The 11,335-nt window shown below is 37.1% G+C and overlaps 1 pseudogene; it reads right to left on the bottom strand.

Annotated features, from left to right (window-relative positions):
• Window positions 1-270: 270 nt before the first annotated feature.
• Window positions 271-8,743, bottom strand: LOC140153426 (patched domain-containing protein 3-like; annotated as a pseudogene).
• Window positions 8,744-11,335: the final 2,592 nt, after the last annotated feature.

Raw genomic sequence — 11,335 nt, 5'->3', positions numbered from 1 at the left:
ACATATCCTTCCTAAAACACAAAAGTACGACCCTCCCCAAACACCTAAATTAGCTAAAAATTTAGGACATGTTACAAAACTATATTGTCTAGAATTTTAGAAGAGTACTTTTAATATTGGCCGGTTATTTTTCACACAGCGACGTTAACTAGGCAATGTACTATTACCTATAACATTAACTAAAACACCAAAGTACGAATATTTCCAAACATCTAAATTAGCTAAAAATTTAGGACATGTTAAAAACAATATTTTCTAGAACTTTAGAAGAGTACTTTTAATATTGGCCGGTTATTTTTCACACAGCGACGTTAACTAGTCATATCCCCATACTTTTAACGTAGGGCTATTTGTAGAGGTCACGCGTCAATGGGAAAGAGCACTGTGTATTGTGTATAGGAAAACGGACAGTAACTGCAGTATGTCATATTTTTTTTTCATATTCCTCGTATCATACTTAACATTATAGGGTCTTGTTTTGTATTTATTTCATCCCTTATGTATTTCTTTATTTTTTATTTTTTTTTGCGTTTATCATTATAGCGCCTTCATTATATCTGACCTATTTCCGTTCGTGCGAATTGGCATGGGAGTAAAACGGCTCTTATTCACGGAATCATTTTTTCCTACCCAGAATGTCGAAGGTGGCTACCAGTATAGCCTGTTTGCCGGGCCTGTTTGTTTCTTGATTTCTCCGAAAATACATCAAATTGGATCGTCAAATTTCAGGATGGTAATGAGAAAAATATAATCTATTAAATGATACCAAAAACTCATCAACAATGAGAAAAATCGGGGGGATGATGCTGTCGATCGGGTCACGGACCTTTAAATTGTACTTTATTAAACCAATATACCGTGCAAAAATCAAGACTCTAGGTGCTGTAGTTTTGTCAAAATCCGAGATTTTGAATAAAACGCCGGAACCGGCGCTTTATTATTACGATGGAATTATTAGTCGCACGCATACACGATGTTCATAACACACAGTACGTACACGCGGCGTGCGGGACGGTGGTATACACAACAAAGGGTCGTACCACAACATGACCGAAGGAGTGGTATGTATTGGCGACATGTGCGCTGGTAGTAAATTCCAATTTTCTTTGCTTTGCCGTTGTTGTTCGGCTCAAAAATAAAAGGGATATATCTGACAGTAAAAGCTAACATTTTATGGCAAAGAAATGCTAATCTATTTTGTTTGAAAATGTTATAATATGGCTTTAAGTTCTTCAAGCCATTCCACGAAGAGGTCAACTGCTATCGGGCCATACCCATCGCCATGCCTTTCTTCTGCTTGCAAATTGAAAAGTTATAACCAGCTCATAAATACTCGGCAACAAAACATTTGGTGACGTCATCAAAACCAGACAAAAGTGTTGCCGGTTCTAAAAACATCTAGAAACACCAGTACCAGAGTGAACAAGATTCCTGACAGGAATTGAAATATAATCATTTTATTGAATCTGAAAAAGAACTTTTTATCAATTAAATAAGTAATCAATCAATGAATCAATAATCAATCAATCATTATGAATCACTCAGTCACGAACTATCCATATTTATAACTCGACACGCGTGTCTGTCTTGTGTTTCTCGTCTGAACTTTGAAATTCTATATTTTGCCCAAATTCCGGGTCACGATCGTACGATGGGTTATCCTGGCCTGGGTTCAAGTGATGAGTTGGGTTATCATTTAATGACACATTAGGAATATCATTGTTATCAATTTGTACTTCCACGCGACACGGGCTCTTTATTTTTCCCATCGTGCCAAAAGATTTCATAAGCAGTGGTAAAACAATCAACGCGTGCAACGCACCGAATGTTATCACAAGGAACATTATCTTGAAGAAGGAACGGAAAATATAGGATGTGCTAAAGGCAAGTACCATAACGCCTAGTATTGTAGAAACCGCACCTTGAGTGATAGGCCAACCGTGTGTGTACAGAGCATATGTCGTTCGCTTGTCACGGCTTTCAGCATCCTCATCAGGGACCGAAAAAAAAGCAAGGATCATATGTGCTGAATAATCAACACTGAAACCAACACAAAGAACTAGATTAACCATTGAAACTGTATCCAAAAAAACACCCCAATAAGTCATGTAACCAATTACTCCTACAAGGATCGAAACGATCGAGAAAAGTGCAAAGATACCACCTTTGAAATTGGGCATCATGAGGAGCGCTACCAGAAACATAACTACGCCAGCAATTACCAGGTTTCGGACTGTGTTGTGAGACAACTACAGTATATTGATCAAAGAAGGTGAACGCTGGATGGTACGCAATTTGCACGATGTCACTTTTGCGCACGATTTGTCGCGCTTCTGACATTGCTTTTTCTTCCAGTATTGAGGAATCTATATCCTTGAATGATACATATGATCTAGTGCTGATAATATCATTCGTCCCTGCAGCAAATACAACGTCAGGGCCATAGTGCAGAAACCTGGGGTTCAACAGAAAGGTATTCTTGAGCGTTTGTTTGAATTCGGTCTCATTTGGATTTGAAATTCTATTTTGGTCCAGAAATTTCAGATAGTCGCGAAGCCAGGATGTAGTCATGGTTCGGTCGTGGTAATACTCACTCTCTTCCAAGTCTTTTAAAGTCTGTTCTATGTTCATCTGTACGCCTTTATCCCAATATTGAGTTTCATCGCGAATTGCTATCATAACTACGGGCCCATATTTGGTAAAGTACATAGATTCCAAATCATAATACGGCACAGCGTACGAATCATCGGGGAGAAGATTCGACAAAAGAAGACCGGTTTGGATTTTTTGAAGTCCTAAGATCGCGAAAATAATGTATACCGTATACAGCATCATGAGAATAATAGTGACCTGTTCTTTTATCATGAATGGTGCCACATACTTTTGAAACCACGTCATCAGTTTGTGATCTGTGACTTCATTTGCCGTCTCGCCTGTGTGACTTTGATCCTCCTCCGCTGTCTCTCTTACATTTCTTTCCGATACCAAGTGCCGCGGCACGTTTAAATCGAGGATTTCATCTTGGTCTTCTCCAGCAGTTACTGGCGGCCTCTGAGACTGAGTCGTTGATGGCTTACGAATGTTACATGCTGACATTTTTAAAAATGGAACAATCCCATTGCGATTATCTTGTTCTCTAAGTCCATCAATGTACATGCATGCTCCGAAAAAGGTTATCTGGTAAATGTAGTCGAATGCCACCGCGACACCCGTATAAATGCAAAAGATTTGTACTGATCTGAATTGGGTAATTGCACCGATACAGAAGGCGAGGACGTCAGTGACCGACGTGATGGTTATAGACGTAGCTGCTTCTGAAAATGCCGTTTGAAGTCTGTCTTTTGCAGGGGCATGTACGTTTGTCTTTCGCCATGCGGCTATCATGATAAACATATCATCCACGCCGATTCCTGGTTAAAGCAAAACAGAAAAAAGTGTCAGAAAATTAAGTATTTTAGAAAGGAATGAAAAGCATATGCCTACCATCTCACCTGTTTATTTGTACAATGTTTTTATGATAATTTCTTTTATGTTTTAATAATAGAAATACAAATTAATTCTCCTTATTCAGGCGGCATATGAAATGTCCTTTCTGAACATACTGTGTCTAGCCAGGATAATTATGCAGAGTTTCAAGCGGGAGGTAAAGCGCCATCTTGGCTTGGCGCCAACCTGTCAGCACCTTGTAATAGATAACTGCTGTAATGTATAAGTATATTGTTTTTCACTAATTTGTAATTTGAACTGGCCTTCATCCTTATAGTTTCGTAGGCCTCGTACGTCACGTGACCCCAGTGAAGATAAGACGTCGGTAAAAGTTCATTTGGGTGAAAACAAAAACTTCCCATTAACAGGCAAATCTTCGCAGTCTCCCAATTCATCCCCCTCCCATTTCTCCCCCTCAAAAAACTGCCGTTGCTACCGAACAAAAACAAACCAATGAGACACCTACCTATTATCAAAAATGGCATAGACCCGACTTCGTTGATGAATGGAACTCCGCACAAAGCCAATAGACCAAACGTTGACAGAATAGCAAGACAAGCAGATATTACACCCAATCCGCCCAACCAGATCTTGGTCCTCAACATATCGAACATCATACACGAAGTAATGGAGAAAGATATCAAAACGGTGAACGTTATCGTGAATGACGTCACGATGGACGATGACGCTTCATGAAGCTCTTGTTCCAAAGTTTGCGACGTCCTCGTGAAAATGTTGACTTGAGATGACTGGCGCGGTTTTAAATCCTTGACTCGTCGAAGAAACTCATTTTCCCATATTTTCCCAAGCAATTCTTCTTCACTGGTGTCATATCGTAAGTTATATGTTAACTGTATGACTTTCGCCTGCTTAATAACATCACTGTTTGGGTACAGAATCACTCCTCCTAATTCGTTGCCAATGAAAGTTTTCTTGGGTGTATCCAAGAACGGGTAAGTTATGTTTAAGTCGCTGATCTTGCTTGCGTTATAGTCAATGGCATCAAGAATCCCATTTGAATGACATTCACCTTGCCACATTAGGCACAAGTCGTGGTAGGAGTAGGATTCACCAGATACATTAATAGATGTTTTCAAAATGTAATCATGAAGATTCAATGTTTCTTCCATAACTGCAGCTGACAATGTATTGTCCGAATCATCAATGGTTGTTATCATCACTTGGCCGTAAAGTCCGAGGCGAGTGCGCTGGTGCAGAAGTAAGTTGTTGTCTCCAAAGTTGGCAAAGAGTTCTTCGATGGTGTTGCGGTCTTTTAGAGATGGTGCATTTCTTGGTACGTAAAGTTTCTCTACACCCGACTCTGATGAAATGCCAATTACACCTAGGCCTACCCCACCAAGAGTTACGGAAATTACCAGTGGGATGATTAGGAATACAAGAGGTCGAGCAGCGATGGCGCAGGCAAGTTTCTCGAAACATTTCTGCAAACCTTTAAAAATGGCTCCCTGTGGATTAATAAATAAATAAATAAATAAATAAATAAATAAATAAATAAATAAATAAATAAATAAATAAATAAATAAATAAATAAATAAATAAATAAATAAATAAATAAATAAATAAATAAATAAATGAATGAATGAATGAATGAATGAATGAATGAATGAATGAATGAATGAATATATTAATATGGCCGGTTTGGGGTCAATTGCAATTTGTCAATTACATTAATTATAATTACATTTACCACAATTTACCTGCATTTTGGGCTAAATTATTCTGATATTGATATTTTTTAGTGCTTTGCATGCAAAAATCGCAGTAAAAACGGCACAAAATATGCACGTCAACCATAAATCTTCCGCCGCCACTAAAAGTGCAAATCAATCATAAACGAGAGAAGAAAAAAACCCTTCTCCATATCTGGGTAGGAGAACTGCGCACCACAACCATGTACACAGAGGCCTTAAACTTTGGAAATGGTTTTAGTACCAAAAAGGGTTAACACTACGTTTAACTTTTCTTAACTTTGTGATGAGTCCCTGAATGAATGAATTAGAATGTCCCCAGGCCTATTTAAATCTTTAAGGTTCTTTATAGAACTTTTAAAGGTTCTTTTTAGAACCTTCTTACTGCTTAGGGTTCTACATACAGGACAAAAAAAGGTTCTAAATAGCACCTTTTTTTCTGAGAGTGTATAGTTACATTAGTTTCCATAATTTTCCGGCCTTTTTAATTAATAATTCCTTTTCCCCCCTTTTTTCTTTAATAATTTCTTGTTGCCGCCCTTCACCTTCCGCTGCCCCCTTGTTTTTTGCCGCACCCTGCGTTTACCCCGTGGGGCTCGCGCCCCCAAAGCACGCGCATGGCAGCCCCTTTGATTACAAGTCACACCGCCAGTTTAGCAGAGTTTGTAATTTTTAATTCACTCGGCATGAACTGATTCAAATATACCAAGGTTTTGGGTGTCTTTCCCCCTCTGTGCTCCCCAACAAAATTTATGAACGTGGACGTGGCGTGACAAGCCAACATTTTAATTGAATTACATAAATATTTAATTTGCAAATCACAAAGCAAAGCGATTTTTGAAAATAAGAAATCAACGTCTACAACAAATCTGCAAAAAACGATCTTTTACGAAGAAAAGCAGTAGCGTGGCCAGCAAGGGCGCCTAAAATGGGGATAGCGTAAAATGGGGACGAGATGAAGGGGAGAAAAGAGAGAAGGAGAGGAAATAGGGACGATACTGGCGTTTCCCCCCGGACTGACAATGCTGGCTACGCGCCTGACCAGCAGTCTCTAAAAGAAATGTGCCATCAGCAAACATGGCAAATTTGAGTATTTTTATTCCCAAACCAAACCAAACTAAATAGTTTGCGTTTAATATTATGAAATTAAACATCTATACGCATTTTTAGAACATGACAATTGTCGTCCGCTCCGTTCTTGAATTATAACATTCCCAGCAAACACAAAACGTTTTCGACATCATTCGCAAAAGGTTATAAAAGGTTGTCAGAAAACGTTTAAATGTCGGGTTATATAAAGGGTACATTAATGGTATAAAACGTTTTCATAACATTAAATAACATTTGTTGGTAATTTACTGCACAGCAAACAAGAATGTTTTACAGAAAACATTTAAATGTCGGGTTATATAAAGGGTATAAAAACGTTTTAATGACATTCCAAAAACATTTTTGAAAACTTGGTACAAATCATTCTAAACATGTTATTTTGGGGTTGAAAAATATTTTGCAAAAATGTTTGCCCAAAATATTTACAATAACGTTTTTAAAATGTTTTCACGACCTTTATATAACCCGACATTTAAATGTTATTAAAACGTTTAGTAAAAAACATTTTAAGAACATTTCTGTGTTTGCTGGGTGCAAATATTTTAACATAATGTTATTTAAGTGTTGGCAAAATATTTGGCCAAAAATGTTTGCAAAAATAGTTTACAATGACATTTCGAAAACATTTTAAAAATATTGTTGTAGTGTGTTTTCATACAAAACGTTTTAAAACGATTTCATGACCTTTATATAACCCGACATTTTAGGGCATTTTAATGTTATTAAAACGTTTTTACCTAAACCAAAACCCAAAATATAACTTATTTAAAACGTTTTAAAAACGTTTTTGTGTTTTGCTGGGTTCTGACCTAATTTTGAATCCATTGCACGAGTCACAGAATGTACACATGTTTCATGCTCAGTGCGTAAAATGTTTCTGGCCAGAAGGTACATCATCATGATCATTGATTGATCCAGTCCGTGGTACGGAATAAAAATTAGGTATTGAAATAATACAAAATTATTATCGTATAAGGGGTTAAACCTCCCCTTAAATTATTTGGTTTGCTAACTCCCCCCCCCCAGAAATTCAACCCCCTAAAACCAACCCACTCAAAAATTGGAAATTTCAACCCCTAATACCCTCCCCCCTGTAAAATGTGGTCCGGTAAACACCAAATTTCACCCTTTTTTTGGGCTATGTGTGAAATTGACCTTTTTTTCGCGCTACGCGCACAAATGTTATATAATAACACAGCCGGATAACTGAACCCTGTAAATCACAGAACATGTAAAAATCACAGTAAAATACTTGAACCCCCCCATGGACTTTTACAATGACCATAATGGTTTCGGGCATCAATATACCAAAAACTTCCTGGTTTCTAACGGTACACACCATGTAAAACGTTGCTCCACACAATCAATTTTATTACATAGCATGCCGTGCAATCCGCGCAGACGTAAATGTATTGCGCTATTTATGGAAGTTATTTTGGCAAACAAGTTGGCGGGGAATTCCCTAGCTCACGTAATGCATATAATTTTTATCGTATATTGTTTTACAATTTGATCGTAAATCTGCCGCATAATAAATCCTCACAAAATAAGAATGCAAAATTGCAAATGCAAACAAATAAAAAGAATTATGTTCATGAGATGTCCAATCGTAGAATGAATTCCCATAATGTCATGTAGGCCTATGTGAATAATATTATGGTGAATGTGATAGTCGTAGTAGACCGTTAGAGCACATGCAGCTGCAGTCTACTTGCTCGGTGCATGTCCCAAATCCGAGTAAAAAAACGATGCCCCTTCACACTCTCCGACCCAATAGCTCCCAATCCCCCACCGGATGACTCACGATCACGATATGCCACTATAAATGGACGATTAGATGTCATATTTATACATGTAACCATGGAAATTGCAGATACTATTTCCATGTTGTAACGTAATGACCACAATGGAGTTTAACAACTGGCTGCCGGTCCGTGCTACGCACTGACGTGACATACATAAAATTGGAAGCAGCTCATATCTCATAGGGGCCTATACATGAGTGAAATGAACGTTACAGTCGCTAGTCGTACATTACTAATTTATAGTCAGAAACGAAGGTTGTCACAATTTGAATATTGAATTTCATCGTTAATAAAAAAAAAAGTAGGCCTGCATGTACAATGCATATCAACAGTTTTTACAAAATCACCATCCGTTTTATTTCATATAACAAAAAGGGATATGCCGGGAATTATGAAGGTGTACATTAATAGGCCTAATTGTTTTATTTTGCTATAACCTATGCTATAAAACAGTAGCAACACTTACCTTGCAAGATGTTTTACCGTCTTCTTCAACCATGTCTGTTTTTCGATTTCCAGGAAATCTGTCAAAGCAAAATTGGGTTTTTATTCCTTCTTTGAGGAGAAATGAACAAATGATTGTGACGCATTTTCGTATGAGACGCCTTTAAAAGCGATATTTACATCGAAGCATTTGCACATGCGCTTCTGATGTTGACTAGACAGGCCAAGTAAAATAAAATCATGTTTTGCGTCACCGCCCACTTCCTTTTAATATTGAGGGATCTAATATATATATTTTTTTTTTTTCAAAAAGAAGTTTAACATGGGTATCATGCGGCGTGACCAAATGTCTTCAGTTTTCATGATTCTGATGATCAGGAACTGGTACGTGTATGCACTACACTAGCTATATACGCGTGCGTATTGTGAATAGGAAAGTCGAGAAAGAGGGTATTCTTTCTACTTTGCACAGCGTTTTTGGGTCCTTTGTCGGGGTCCTTCGAGAAAATTATAGCATGTCAGACATATAGGTTAAAACTAATTAAGCAGTTTTCAATTGTGTGTGTTTTCCCAGTGGCAGTGTTTTAAGGTCAAGGAAAAATATTGCCGATGGTCCTGTGTCACAACCTGGGGTACCTTTGTGTTACATAGAAAAAAAAATGAAATGTTTCAAACATTTTACCTACACGTCTCATTTGAAGTGGTTCATTTTAACACCTTTTTATGGAAATCGGTTAAAAAATGAGAGAGTGCGGGTAAAAACAATCACAAAGTAGGTGGTATTTAACCCCACCTCTTTTTTCCACATTTACAATCATTCTGAGCAAGTATTAGTCTTTTAAATGACCTTCTGTATTTATTTACTTGGTTTAGATGTCTGGGAGTTCATTTAGACATTTTTTACTAGATTCAAATTTTTAATGGGGGTTTTAGATCAAATTTACGACACGAATCCCTCTTCCTAATACTCCTCCTCCTAATCCTCAACCACCCTTGGCACATTTCATGCCAAACGTCATAAGAAAATAATTAAAAATTATTTTAAAACAGGATAAAAACATGAGTAATATAGAATAACATTAGCCTCAATTTAAGACCTAATTGAATCTTCTAAGTGAAGGAATACTCAAGAGGCACTGTTTTGAAGTCCAAGCTGCACATCAAAATGTAACAAAACCACCCTTTTGGGTACCCCAGTATATGACACAGGATCCGGTACATGTGAGCTCATGTGTACGCCGGGCCACTACGATGAAAGGGCGATTTTGCATTGTAAAAAAATTATTCCCTTCCTGTTTATAAAAAATGGCCAAATACTAAACGGGATTTTGTTTTTACTTGGCCTTATCAGTGCACATGCGCTTTAATCAGAAGGCAATGTAAATGTACATGTTTATTACAGTGTAGGCTACTACTAGTACTACTCCCCCGTACTCATGCACTATATACATTGTGTATGCCTGGTCTAAATTTCCCTGTCCCAATATACAATAATCATGATTGCAAGGCGCGGCACACAGGTGCAATATTATCATGATTATGGGCAAGCAATCTTCAAATAATTTGTACAACTTAAATATTTGCAAACTAAAAATAATATTTGCAACTTTGGTCTCAGTAAAACGACCGCAACTAACCAGCCCCCGTTGATATCTAATGATGGGTCCTTAAATGTGGCATGTCCCACCAAAATTAGGTTTAGTATTTGACACCCGTTTATATAATCGTAATCGTGATTTTCCAAACCTTTTGATATCTACAACAAGGAAGAGAGATCCGGGAGAGAGATGGTCCGCATGATCAGCGAGCAGAGAAAAATCATGCGATTTTGTTTCATTTTTAAGCTTTTTTACATTATAGTAATTAGTATTCCAAAGTTGGGATTTAGTGCATATTTCCTTATACATAAAGGAAGCATGTTGTTATTCTTTCGAATCGAAAGAATACAATTAAATTATTTAAAAGATTCATTTTCAGTTATTGAAAGATTTTGTTTTAACAATTAAACCGCGGGGTCTGATTTTAGCTGCAGGAGGAAAACCGGAACACCCGGTGGAAAAAAATGCGAGGAGGAGCATAGATCGGCAACCAAACTCACATGTGGCAACGCGGGGAATTGAACCCGGGTCGCAGTGCAGTGGTGAGAAGCGAGTAGAACGCCACTATAGACTAACCCGTCCTCCCTTCGGTGTACAGTGTGTATGCATTGATTCAGTTCCATGTTAAAGCCATAACATTTCCATAAAAATAGATTAGTATTTTCTTTTCCACAAAATGTTAACTTTTACTGTCAGATGTGTTGCCATTAAATTTTGAGCCAGTCACGTGTAAAGGTGGCACGGGTATGTGTGCGGTGGTCAAGGCCCAGCAAACACAAAAACGTTTTAAAAACGTTTTAAATAAGTTATATTTTGGCTTTTGGTTTAGGTAAAAACGTTTTAATAACATTAAAATGTCGGGTTATATAAAGGTCATGATAACGTTTTAAAACGTTTTGTATGAAAACACACTACAACAATATTTTAAATGTTTTCAAAAATGTTATTGTAAACTATTTTTGCAAACATTTTGCCAAATATTGTGTCAATACTTAAATAACATTATGTTAAAATGTTTGAACCCAGCAAACACAGAGATGTTTTTAAAATGTTTTTTTCAAAACCTTTTAATAACATTTAAATGTCGGGTTATATAAAGGTTATGAAAATGTTTTTAAAACGTTATTGACAATATTTTGGGCAAACATTTTTCACAAAATATTTTTTCAACTCCCAAAATAAC

The sequence above is a fragment of the Amphiura filiformis genome, chromosome 5 (genome assembly GCF_039555335.1).
Source record: "Amphiura filiformis chromosome 5, Afil_fr2py, whole genome shotgun sequence".
NCBI classification, from domain to species: Eukaryota; Metazoa; Echinodermata; class Ophiuroidea; order Amphilepidida; family Amphiuridae; genus Amphiura; species Amphiura filiformis.
The sequence above is the reverse complement of the archived record's forward strand: the minus strand, read 5'-3'. Positions and strand labels throughout refer to the sequence as shown.